Source organism: Lissotriton vulgaris, chromosome 12 (genome assembly GCF_964263255.1).
Source record: "Lissotriton vulgaris chromosome 12, aLisVul1.2, whole genome shotgun sequence".
Classification (NCBI taxonomy): Eukaryota; Metazoa; Chordata; class Amphibia; order Caudata; family Salamandridae; genus Lissotriton; species Lissotriton vulgaris.
Genome location: NC_141700.1, coordinates 530260046 through 530272983, shown reverse-complemented (window position 1 = coordinate 530272983; position 12938 = coordinate 530260046). Strand labels below are relative to the sequence as shown.

General features: G+C 43.8%; 1 protein-coding gene across 1 annotated transcript in view; it reads left to right on the top strand.

The window, feature by feature from the left end:
* The first annotated feature begins 524 nt into the window (after nucleotides 1-524).
* Nucleotides 525-12938, top strand: part of LOC147677673 (zinc finger MYM-type protein 1-like) — a 36280-nt gene continuing 23866 nt past the window's right edge. Inside the window, exon 1 of the mRNA XM_086945320.1 lies at nucleotides 525-603. The gene's annotated coding sequence lies outside the window, so the exon portion shown is untranslated. The remainder of the gene's footprint in view (nucleotides 604-12938) is intronic.

Here is a 12938-nt window from a genome sequence, read left to right as displayed (position 1 = left end):
GTGCGTTGTAAAAGTTCGCGTTGTAACGTCATACATCCCACCAGAAACCCACACTATCCTTTTTAAAAGCATTACTGTAAGCGGATTATAGTGCAGAATGGAAAAAACAAAATAACCCTACACATGACCGGAGTCTGTGTGCCATGTCAGTTAGATAAGTGCCCTTCCATTCCTGGTGCTTTGCAGTTGATTTAAAATCTTTTTATAGTGTCTTGTTGCTCTCAAATGGGTGTAATTTCTGATAATTATATGTTTTCCTAGTCTTCATTCGTTTATTTTGGGTCACGAGAAAGTGTCACTCGTAGTCTTTGAAATGTCACTCATATTTACACTGAAATTATGAAAATGTTACACACAGCAATCTGAAACCTTGGCCGCTAAATTGAGGGCTCGCCTACCTTTGAATTGTGTGAGACAAGGACATTGCTTGCCATTGCCAGTGCTTGATGACTACATTAATACTGTGTTGTAGTCCTTCCTCTATTTCCTGCACCACTTAGAAGTTCCTCCTCTGTATCGGACGGAAACGGAAGTAGAGGTGCAGGCTCCAGGGAACAGTTGGAGCAGAGAAAGTTCTTCGTGGACAGTGTACAGATTCCGACCGTAGGCAAAGAAGAGATATTTCCTCTATATTTTTTCTCTGGGAAGGGGGAAGAGGCAGCGAGTGCAATGGGTTTGATTTAACCTCTTCTCGCACTTTGGGGTCATTGGGAAACGTCCTCCTTTGACAAGGGAAAGTGATTCCCCGCACTGCCAATGCTTGTTATTTAATGGTGCCCATCCACTGCTTGCTCTTGGACTTTTTAAAATTATTTTTATTATATTGTTGTTTCCTCCGTCGCATGGTTGTTTTTCTGTCCCGATCCATCGCACAAACATATTTTCAAGGAAAGGACCGGGATTGCATTTTCAAGGAAAGATTCTTGCCATTTGGATTTACTTGGTAAAATGTTTACTCACGGCCTGACATGGTTTCCCGTAACTGTTTTGCATTTTAATGCGCCGTCATAACTTAATAAGGAAGCCATTTCAGTGTTATGAGTCAGTTTGAGCTATTGGTGCGCTTTACATGAGCGCCAGATACAACACACAAAGTAACTTTTTTTGTCAGGCACGGGGAGATAAAGTGATTTGCCCAGGATCATAGGATGTGAAGTCAAAGCAGATTCAAACCTGGTTCCTCAATTCCAAAGTCGCCAGCTCGGGCCGTAACATTATATCCTTTTTCTTGCCCCTTCATTGTTTACACAGTTAATTTATGGCACACCTAAATGAATACAATGACAATCTTGGTCGCCTACCAGCAAGTCCTTCCAAAACGTGGCAAATCCAGATCTACAAATTGCTCAGCAACTTTGATACAGTGTCATGCCATGGCTGCGCTTGCCTCCATACAAAGTAATCAGAAGTGAATAAAACAGCCAACAACACAACTGTGCAGCACTGTTTGTACTGTGAGCTGCATGGCAGGAAGTAGGCACATCGCTATGTAAAGCCCCACTATAAAAACTACCCCTCATAGCATTGTGGGAACAGAAACACCACCAAAACTTGCTTTAGCAAAAGCCCAAAAGTGCAGTTCTACCCGTCTGCCAACCAAAACTGGGGTATCTGATTCAGACTGCCTACCAGTGTCTGAGCTGCACCCTTGCCCCTCCACCATATCCACCCATACCAGATTACTCCATATCAACAACATTATGGAGTGTGTAAATATAAATAAAAAACCTTTTGCATTTTTTGAGCTTAGTCTTAAAACCCATCTGTATTTTAAAAGAATATGCAAGACTAGAGATGTGTGTACTTGGCGAGATTAAGCCCTAAACGTGAGCTGCATGGGAACGAATAATCTGTAAGTATTCCTTGGCAATCTCACTTCTGCTACTACTTGATGTTTCAAAATATTCTAGGAAACAGCCAGTGTGCCCTGCTGACGTTAATTCCTAAAACACCAAACTGACAGTGCTCTCTGTCCCTCTAAAAACAAGGCCTAGAGTAAGGTTGGCATTAAATCCAGCTGCAAAGCATGTTGTTAAACACGATTTACGAGGTTGAAAGTATACACATAATCAATCAACATAAAGCTTTATTCGGTTGTAACAAACAGCCATAAAAGCATAGTAAACTTGCTAGTACATAAAAATACAGTTTAAAAAATATAACCATCATAGTAAGATTTCATAGGAATGACTGGTTCATTGTAGCATCGTGCAATTTGCCAATTCTCCTAGTAACAGTAAAGAAATCATGTCAGTAATCTTTAAGGTGAGACTCCAAGGAGCAGAGCTTCCACGTGGCGTATGTAAAGTGCGTGGTGCGTGCATGAAGAGATCCTGCTAAAGTTAGGATCAATAATTAAAACAATAAAAAACAGCAATCATACGCTGCGATAAGTTAAATACTAGTAAAATCAAGTCAAAGTTTAGCAGTTAAAACACGTCATGATAAAATCAAGCATTTGCAATGCAATAGGTCTCGCATTAGGAAAGTTTGAGCTATTGGTATTGTAAATGACACATTTTTTACTTATGTTTTGTTTTTGAAAATAGCGAAATTAATAGCTTTGTCATTTACAATGCCAATAGTTATAACTTTCGCAAATGTGACACCTTTAGCATTTGTAATGCAATATGTGTTGTATTTACGTGACTTGCATGTATTGATATTACAAATAACAATGGCTTTATATATTTTTCTTAATTAATACTTAAATAAAAGTTATTGTAATTTATAATGGCAATCGCTTAAACTTTTGTAAATAACTTTTGTGAAGATGATGTTCAGTGTATTTTATTTTGACGAAAATCCAAGAAATAATAATAGAACAGAAGTGAAATATTAACATCTTTTTGTTACATTTGTAATAAAGCTTGAAACATTTAGAGAACATATTTGAACCAGTTGTTGTTGAATGGTTGCACAGATTGATGCTGTGGTGATGCTGAGTGATGTTGTGGTGGCGAACGAGTGATGCTGTGGCGTTCAGTGATGCTGTGGTAGCGCATAGCGATGTTGTGGTGCCCCTGAGTGATGCTGTGGTGGTGCTGAGTGATGCTGTATGCTATGTTTTGTTTTGCTATCCTATGTTTTGTTTTGCTGTGCTGCTATGTTTTGCTGTCCTATGCTTTGATTTGTTATGCTATGCTGTGTTATGCTATGCTATATTTTGTTAGTCTATGCTATGTTTTGCTATGCTATGCTTTGTTATGCTGTGCTATGTTTTGTTATGCTATGTTTTGTTGTATTTTGCTATGCTTTGCTATGTGCTGTTGTGTTTTGTTATGCTATGTTTTGTCATGCTATGCTTTGTTATGCTTTGTTTTTTTATGCTATGCTTTGTTATGCTATGTTTTGTTATGCTATGCTTTGTTATGCTATGTTTTGTTATGCTAAGCTTTGTTTTGTTATGCTATGCTATATTGTGTTTTGTTATGTTGTGTTTTGTTATGCTATGCTATGTTTTGTTGTGTTGTGTTTTGTTATGCTATGATATGCTTTGCTATTTTTTGGTATGTATGCTTTGTTTTGGTGTGTTTTGTTATGCTATGATTTGTTATGTTTTGTTATGCTATGTTTTGTTATGCTATGCTTTGTTATGTTATCCGATTTTTTTATGTTATGCTATGTTTTGTTCTGCTAGGTTTGGTTGTGTTTTGTTATGCTATGCTATGCTTTGTTATACTATGCTATATTTTGTTTTGCTATGCTTTGTTATGTTATGCTATGCTTTATGTTATGCTATGTTTTGTTCTGCTGTTTTGTTGTGTTTTGTTATGCTATGTTTTGGTATACTATGCGATGTTTTGTTTTGCTATGCTTTGCTTTGTTATGTTATGCTATGTTTTGATATGCTATGCTTTTTTATGCTATGTTGTTTTGTGTTTTGTTATACTATGTTTTTTTGTTGTGTTTTGCTATGCTATGTTTTGTTATGCTATGCTTTGTTTTGTTATGCTATGCTGGTGAGGGTGTGTGAGGGTGAGTGACGTGTGTGAGGGGGCTTGAGGGTGAGGGTGTGTGAGAGGGTTGTGAGGGTGAGGGTGTGTGAGAGGGTTGTGAGGGTGAGGGTGTGTGAGAGGGTTGTGAGGGGTGGTGAGGAGGGTGAGGAGTGTGAGGGCGAGGAGTGTGAGGGCGAGGAGTGTGAGGGCGAGGAGTGTGAGGGCGAGGAGTGTGAGGGCGAGGAGTGTGAGGGCGAGGAGTGTGAGGGCGAGGAGTGTGAGGGCGAGGAGTGTGAGGGCGAGGAGTGTGAGGGCGAGGAGTGTGAGGGCGAGGAGTGTGAGGGCGAGGAGTGTGAGGGCGAGGAGTGTGAGGGCGAGGAGTGTGAGGGCGAGGAGTGTGAGGGCGAGGAGTGTGAGGGCGAGGAGTGTGAGGGCGAGGAGTGTGAGGGCGAGGAGTGTGAGGGCGAGGAGTGTGAGGGCGAGGAGGGTGGGGGCGAGGAGGGTGGGGGTGAGGAGTGTGAGGGTGAGGAGTGTGAGGGTCCGAAGTAAATGGTGGCAGGGCAGACATCTTAAGACAGAGAGAAACACAAATGTTAAGATAACAGTGCTCGAAGGGGTTGTGAGAAGGTGGAAATGGGATTAAAGGAGAAAGGATGAAATGTTAAGTAGGAAAGAGGCCAGAAAGGAGACACAAAGGAGGGGAGTGTGTGGCGGCAACAGGGAAAAGCAGAAAGAATGAAGATGGATCCGAGAGGGTGCAAGTAGGGTCACATGCAGGAGAAGGAAGACCTGTTAGGAGATTATAGGTAATTTGAAGCAGTGACACAGTGACGTGCCCTCCTTCTGCTCTGCAGAGAAACCTTGTGACATTGATCCCCAGATGAGAATATTGTTACGACTCTCAAATTAAACAGCCCTAAATTTTGTGATGTTTCGGGGTTCCCGCAATGACATGCTCGTATACTACAGAAAAGCACCACCTGTTACCTAAGTGCTAAGTGTGTGATTCTGGACACACCTTCTGCATTAGTTCCCGTGTCTGGCATCATTTGAGCACTCAAAAGCTGGCCAGCATCAGCATTAAGCCCTTTACATATTACACCCTCTGCCGCATAATTTTCCAGATTGCACTAAAATAAAATCTGTCTCGGATGGTTAAAAAGTTACCACAAAGTACCGCGTTTGGTGACGTACAATAGTGGCACACCCTTTCCAAAGAAGAAAGTGGTTACCTTTTAGGTGCCAGGGGCTATAGGAAGTTAGTAAACTGGTACCAAAAGGTAAATCTTTTGCCCAGTTGGTATTGTGTGCTTAGGTGACACAATGGTGAAAACGCACTGTCACAGATTGCACTGTGCCGCATTATCGTGCACAATGACACTTTTGTGAGGAAAAAACGTAGAAATAGAATTTGGTGGTCTGTTTTTTTAATAACAATCGAGCAAAGTTTGATAACGCGAGATTCGCCCGAGGGCAGAACAGTCCATGCTGTTCACACATTCACGGATTTTCCACTGAAATGCACGCTGTGCCATAAAAGTGTAACCAGGATGTTAGACCTTCTACAAATTAGCAGCAATTTGAACTGAAATAATGTTCTGGTGCACACCTCCAATATTAACCAAAATATATTTATGTAAATAAAAAATGTGAATAAAAGCAAACCTCAATTCTAGAATATTCCAGGAGAGAGTCACCTTACTGTTCTATCTGCATTCATAGCCTGGCTGGTGACCTGTGCTTGGTGAGGAGGTCACACACTGCTCTTCGCACGGATAATCTATTCGGGGGTGGTAGACACAAGGTACATACATGTCCACATCGCTGCGGCTACATATCAGCATCTCTGCAGTGTGACTGGGCGTCAACCATTAGAACACCTTCAGTCCTGCCGCGACGCATGCGCAACGGTGACATCATGAATGATGCCAAGTTAAGACTGACTGGCACTTCAAAGTTGGAATCGGCCCACTTGAGAGGTCATCTTATGAATTTAAAATCAATTCACTAAATTCATCAAAGTAATTCATTGCTTTAGTTTCCAAACGGTAGCATACAATTATAAATGAAGGGCATGCACTGCTATGAATAATATAATTAAAATAACATTTTATTCACAAACATGGTATGATAGCCCCTTACTGGCTTCTTGCTCCTCCAAGGCTTGGCAAGGACACAGCCCACCTATGCAGCTGGCCGTAGTTGTTCACTGCAGTACCCAGCTCCCAGAAGACCCAACCCTAACAGACTCGTAAACAACAAACAAAAGCAACCAGCAGCTGACCAAGGTTTCGCACATCCACTTCGTCTGTTTCAGAATTATTAGGCGGTGCGGCTACTCTCACCATCCACTGCCAAGGATGTATATCAGACCAATAGTTATATAAGAGCAGAGAGGCGCACTCAGTGAAGTCAATAGTATACGAGAGTCCAAAAATAATTGTAGATCTTCAGTTCTTATTTGTAAAAGTTTTCTTTATTTTCATGTACAGCGGCACAGCCAACGCGTTTCATTCCCATTCGTGCCTTGGGAATTTCATCAGGGCATGTATACAGACAATCTAGTCTATGCGGTGTCTCTCGACGTCGTACTTCTTCGAAAACCGTTTAAAGGACAGTCACAGTAGGTCACAGTGTGTACCTGCAAAATACTCTGTGTTAGGTTCCAAGTAGAATGAAGATCCAGGTCCCCCCGAAATGTCAGATTGCTGTCGCTATGGCAAGTCAATGAGGGTAGAGGTTCCGGACCCCTTGGGGGAACTCCAAAGGGTAACAGGAGTCCGAACGCTCGGAAAAATGTCCGATTTCAATATGAGTCTGCAGAGGCGTAGTGACGCAACGGTGCCTTAGGTATGGCTCCCGTTCTCCGCTGCTCCTCCTCCCGGAATACTGGATGCCTCATATTGAAATCGGACATTTTTCCGAGCGTTCAGACTCCTGTTACCCTCCGGAGGTACATGTGCCGCTGTACATGAAAATAAAGAAAACTTTTACAAATAAGAACTGTAGATCTACAATTCTTTTTGGACTCTCGTATACTATTGACTTCACTGAGTGCGCCTCTCTGCTCTTATATAACTAACAGACTCGTAGCACGCTCACATTTCTTAGGTTATTACGGGAATCCTTCCAGTTCTTGATTTTATTTTTTTATGTCCCACCTGAAAGTCAAGCCCAGTACAAGAAAGGAGGCGATTCTTTGTTGTGTTTGCATTTATTATTTATTCATCTAGTAATACAATCAGTTGTGCCTCTAGGCGCTATGAGAATTTGAGCAGGAGACATGTGGAGAAGGTTCAGATAGGTGTGCTCCACAGCTGTTCCGAAGAGCTGGGTCCGAGGTGCTGCAAACCACAGCCGATTGCATCCTGTGCAGTCTTGTGCTCAGATTTTCTGGAGAACAGTTTGTTGGTTGACCCGTTTGGACTTTAAGTTAAGCGAGGTCAGGGTGCAACGGAAAACGAACCTATTCCGCGCAGAGAAGAGGCAGCGTGAGATATGCTGGGGACATGGAGAAACGAACAAGCTTTCAGTACGAGCCCCCTCCGAGGAGACCTGGTCCCTTCACTGTAAAGGAGGTTGGACTTGTGTGATAGAAACAAACAAGAGAACATATTAAACATATCCGCCATTGATAAACAAGCACTCATCAGGAGATAGTCTACGTGTAGTGTGGCTCAATGATTAGAGTGGCAGACCCTGATGCAGAGGTCTAGCCCGGGACCAGGGTTCAATTCCCCGCCTCGGCGGGTCTTGGGCTCAAAAATTCCATGGACCTGATAATTCTCGCCTCTGTGCCTATTCCAATCATGGAGTCCCACTCTGCAACTCTGGGCAATAGCTGGCTTAATCTCCGCAACAGCCCCCACAACGCTAAGGATGCCTGGCCTCCACCTTGGGGGTGCCCAGGAGTGGACGCCTCACCGGGAAAGCCAGGATGGCTTCCACAACGGTATTCGTACAAGCGCCTTGAGACCCCTGCGGGTGAGTAGTGCGCTATACAAGTATCAATTTACAATTTTTACAGTCCGTGCGTCCACTGCTTGTGGCAGTGTGGCGTCGCTGCGCGCACATACAAAGCAGGGCACGGCATGGCAGCATTTCTACAGTCGGGTCAAACGCGACCCTACACTTGAAGAAGAAAACGAGCTCTTGGCATTGCTGTGGGGGCAGGGGAGAGCATTCCTTTAAAGTGTGAAGCAGGGGGCGGGGGAGCGGATCCCTTTGAAGCACGGCCTCGCGGCCGTGAAAGTAAAGCAGCCTGAGCGCACGCTGGGGGAAGCTTCAGATGCCTGTGGCAGGGAGGCTGATGGCTTTGATGTGGACGCGCTTTCCGCTTCAGTAAGCCTCACGAACTGTCCGAAATCCGCTGGTTTCAGAGCTTGGTTTGCCCACAATAATCTCGTCTATTTATTCCTTGCGGAATATAATAGTCGAGACCTAATAAGCACCCCGTGTTAGTCCAAGTCTCGCCTGTGCCTAACAGCTAAACTCCGAAATTTCGCTATAGGTTTAGCAAAACACTCAGCATCCAAACATTGCAGGGTGAGAAAAGCGGGACGGCACTTTTGTAGGCCCATAATTTTTAGGATCGGTGTGAGCCAGCGTCTCCTCGATTCGTAATAGAATTTGCAAAACAATATTGTATGGATCGTGGATTGAGGGAAGATGTTGTCGCAAGGACAGGGTTGTAGGGTCTGTTATATAAGACAGGCCCACTTCCAGATGGCATGCATAGGTGGATGTGCCCCGTGTGACTGCAAGTAAAAATCTTAAAAAACTATTTTCTACCCTTTGTACTGCTGCAACCTTCCCGTAACCCCACACACCTGCCCCGTATATTGCAGTAGCTAAACATTTTGCCCTATAGATCTCTATGAGTTTGTCCGGAGGCCGTCTGCCCAGTTTATTTGCAAAATTAACCAAGGCAGCTGTCGCTCTCATAAAAAGCAGCTTCCTAGACTCAATGGCGTACTTCCAGGAGCATTTGTGATCGAAAACGATGCCCAAATACAGGTACGTAATTGTACTCTCAAGTTTTTGCTTAGCAATATAGAGGGCCATAATATTCTTAATCCTGGAACCAGCGGACATGACAAACGTTTTTTTAATGTTGATCTTCAGGTCCAGGTTGGCCATAAAGGTACAATATCTTACGAGAGCACGCTGTAAATCCATGGGAGTACGGGCTAGAAGCACAGCATCGTCCCCATACAGTAACACCGGTATTGGGCGTTTGTTAATGGTGGGGAGGTCCTGGCACCCTGTTACCATGGCTTGTTCCAGGCCATTGGTGTAAAGATTGAATAAAAACAGGGGGGGGGGGGGGCAGAGCCTTGCCTTACTCTCCTCTCTACTCTGAACAACTTTGTTAACTTGCCCCCCACGCCATACCTAGGACTCTAGCTGTGGCGTCAGAGTATAATTCGCGTAGGAAAGTTACTAGGGACTCCTCTACTCCCATGCCCGCTAAAATAGTCCACAGCTTGATGTGACTGACGCAGTGGAAAGCTGCCGAGAGGTCGACGCACGCCATGTATAGACCCCCCCTTTTGCATTTACGTATTTGCCTATTAGGAGAGACAAATTAAGGGCTTGTTCAGTGGTGCCCAGACCCTCACGAAACCCAAATTGCAGGTCAGATATGACTTTATCGGACGCCCACTGCTGGAGATGCGCTAGGATAACGCGTCCAGCCACTTTCCCCAGCGAATCCAATAAGGAAATAGGCTGGTAACAAGAGGGTGATTGGCAGTCCCCTTTTTTGAAAATGGGGACAAGAATTGATTGGGACCAAGAGTCAACAAGCCCCAAGGCACATGATGCTTGAAGGACCCTAGTTATGATTGGGGTCCATAGATCCATGTTAAATTTAAAAAGATCGATTGGAACCCTGTCAGGGCCTGGCGCCTTTCCATTCCAGCTAGCCAACAGTGAGAGTTCGACCTCCTTGTGAGATATGTGGATGGCTAACGGGAAGGGATTTATCTTTGGTCTAATGCTGGTCAAAACTGGGGTTGTTTGCGTTGCGGTTAATGGGAGGCCGAATATCCGCTCAAAATATTCAACCCATAGCTGTTCATCGATCGCAACGTCAATACTGGGGTTAGCCCATGGATCTGATAGAAATGGCAACTTAACGACCTTCCAGAAGGAGGCACTATCCCTCAGGGTGCATGAATTGTGCAGTTGATCCCAGAGATCTTTTTTCAATTGTTCCTTCCTGCATTTTAAGGCCCGGTTATAAATCTTCCTAAGAGTAGCAATTTCCTTTGGGTCTCTATCCTTTTTGTGTAAGGCTAACTTCAGGTTCTGATGGGCAGTTGTACAGCTACTATCGAACCATCCCTTAGTTCTGAACTTACAGGTTTTCAGGTTAACAAATAGAATTTCCTTTATTGATTTTAATAATGTTGCAAAGTTAGCCATACCTCCCTCATTAGTAATAGCAGGATTGTGACATTTATCGATCACTATTGTTGAGTTTCTGACCAGTCTCGCAGTAATATCCAACGGGTCCACTTTTTCCCACTTAAGTGAATAACTATTTAACCTATCTAATATCAGGTTATTTTGACCAAGGGTCCTCATAATATCATACCTGTCGCATTTCTGTGGGATTTTTAGTGTGATACTATTTGGATAGTGGTCACTGATAATAATGTCATGGGTCTTACAATTCAATATTTGGGGTCCTGCTTTGACGGAGAGAAAGATAAAATCAATTATGCTTAACCTTCCTCTACCATTGAAGGTGGGAATAAGAGGTATGGAGGGATTCACCATATCATTTACAAGGGCGAGGTCAAGGCCGCAAAGAGTTTCATTCAAGCAATCCCCAATTAAAGTGTGAGGGAAATGAGTTACCGGATTATTGTATTCATCCACAACGCCACAGACTATATTTACACTGTGATTGCATAGAGTTTGATTGAAATCCCCTCCCCAGATTATAGCCACTTCCTTAGTGGCTTTGTTAAGTAATTCATGGAGGGAGAAAAATATTTCTTTTATAACTTTTTATTGGTCACCTGTGGGGAGATTATTGTAAAAATTCACCATTATAAGAGCGTTGGTTTTACTCTGGTGTAGAATGAGTATTTGGAAATTTAATTCCAATTTAATAGGGACTATATTCGTGAACTGCAAGACATTGGACACGAGAATAGTCAAACCGCCCTTTGCTCTGCCGGAGGGTGATGGTTGGGCTGGAGAAAAATACGTTTTAAAGCCCTCTAGGTGTATCTCAGACGTCGCCCATGTTTCTTGCAAACACAAGATACTAAAATTATGGACAGAAACGAGCCAGGTGTCATTCACCACCTTAGTGCGCAGACCAGCGACATTCCAGTATACTATTTTCAGGGACGGGTTTTCTTGATTAATTGCAATTTCGGGGTGTAAACCCATGATTTCCTCATGATGGCTAATCTGGGTCGTGGTAGACAAAGTTTCTTCATTAGCAATAATGCTTTGGTTTAGGTTAACTAGATATTCAATAGGGGCATAGGTGTTAGACATTATGTTAGAAGTCAGACCCTCGGACTCAAGTCAGTCCACCCTTTCCAGCTCAGAGAGCTTATCAAAATAGTTGAAAGTCGGGATGTTATATCTAGTTCTAGCCCCCTCCATCAGTTCCATATTCGGAACTCCCTTATGGCACATAGTTGTTGGGGAGGGGGGGGGGGATTGGGGGTAGAAAAAACTCAAATCTCTGGTATGGATTCCACTGTCGCCAAACTGAATAGGCCAGTTACATATGTGATGGACCACCCGTCTATCCCTGAAGTTAATGATAATACAGTTCCCCGGGAAATCTTTTCTTCTGTGGCCCACCCAGCTTAATCTCCTGGCAAATAAAAGTTCTCCACACATATTTGGGGCGAGTGGGCAGCTTTGTTTCTTAGCTTTGGGTACGTTTCTGATTTTTCTTGGCCTAACTCCGAGACACCAGCTGGCACTACAGTGTATGGGGATGATTGTGGGGGTAGATCAATATGTGGGAATATCCGCTTTGCTTTAGCAGCTATGGGTAAATCCTTGCCTGCACAAATATTTTTATTCTCCTGTCCCGCGGGTTCTTTAGCCTTAACCAAACCACCCTCCCCTATTTGCACACCCTCGCCTTCAACCGCCCTCAGCACCCTCAGAGAAAGCCTACCAGTCTCATCAGAGTTATTAGTTCGTTGGGCAGCTGAAGGCCTGCGGGCAGATGGTAACCGGATTATGTTGTTGGGTCCACTGTTTTGGGCTCTGGGACATGTTTGGGGTTCCGCGGGCTTGCTGTGTGCACCATCCACAAGTTGTCTTATAGTATTAGAACTAGATATCATTACTTGCTCCAGGTTATCAATTTTTTCGGACATTCGCTTTACCCTTTCCAGGAGTGGAGCCATTAGGGATTTTATGAGATGTTCGACTATGTCCATGAGCCCCTCATTATGTAAGGGGAAACTGATTTTTCTACCATTAAAACATTAGGTAAAGGGGTATTAGTCGATATGAGGGTTGGGGTTAAAGGATCTTGTAGTTGTTTGACAGCATTTTTGGGTGCTTTAGGGATTTTAGCTATTTTTGCGGCCTTTGGGCATCTTCCCTTCTGATTAGACCCACCGCGTTTCCTTTTGTTTGCTGGGCCTTGCCCTTGGGCTGTTACCAATACATTTGCAGTTGCTTTAGGTTTTGTTGGAAGAAGCATTAGTGACTCATTGGATGTAACATCTAGGTCAGAGTCTGGGCTTGAGTCAGTATTGCTGTCCTCCCTGATTATGTTTAGGTTAGGTGACGCCTCGATTGAACGCTCAGTTCTAATTCCCCCTCTAGTCCCGGCATTGGATGATTTACTCCCATCCTTCGTTGGAGTGGTGCTATTGCTATGGGGCCCAAGGAGGAACGTCTGTTATAAAGAGGTTCCAATGACAGGCGACGCTCAGTGATGGCAATTTCTTGTTTCAAGACTGATCTAGCCCAGGTTATGAACTGTTCCATGGTGCCAGCAAC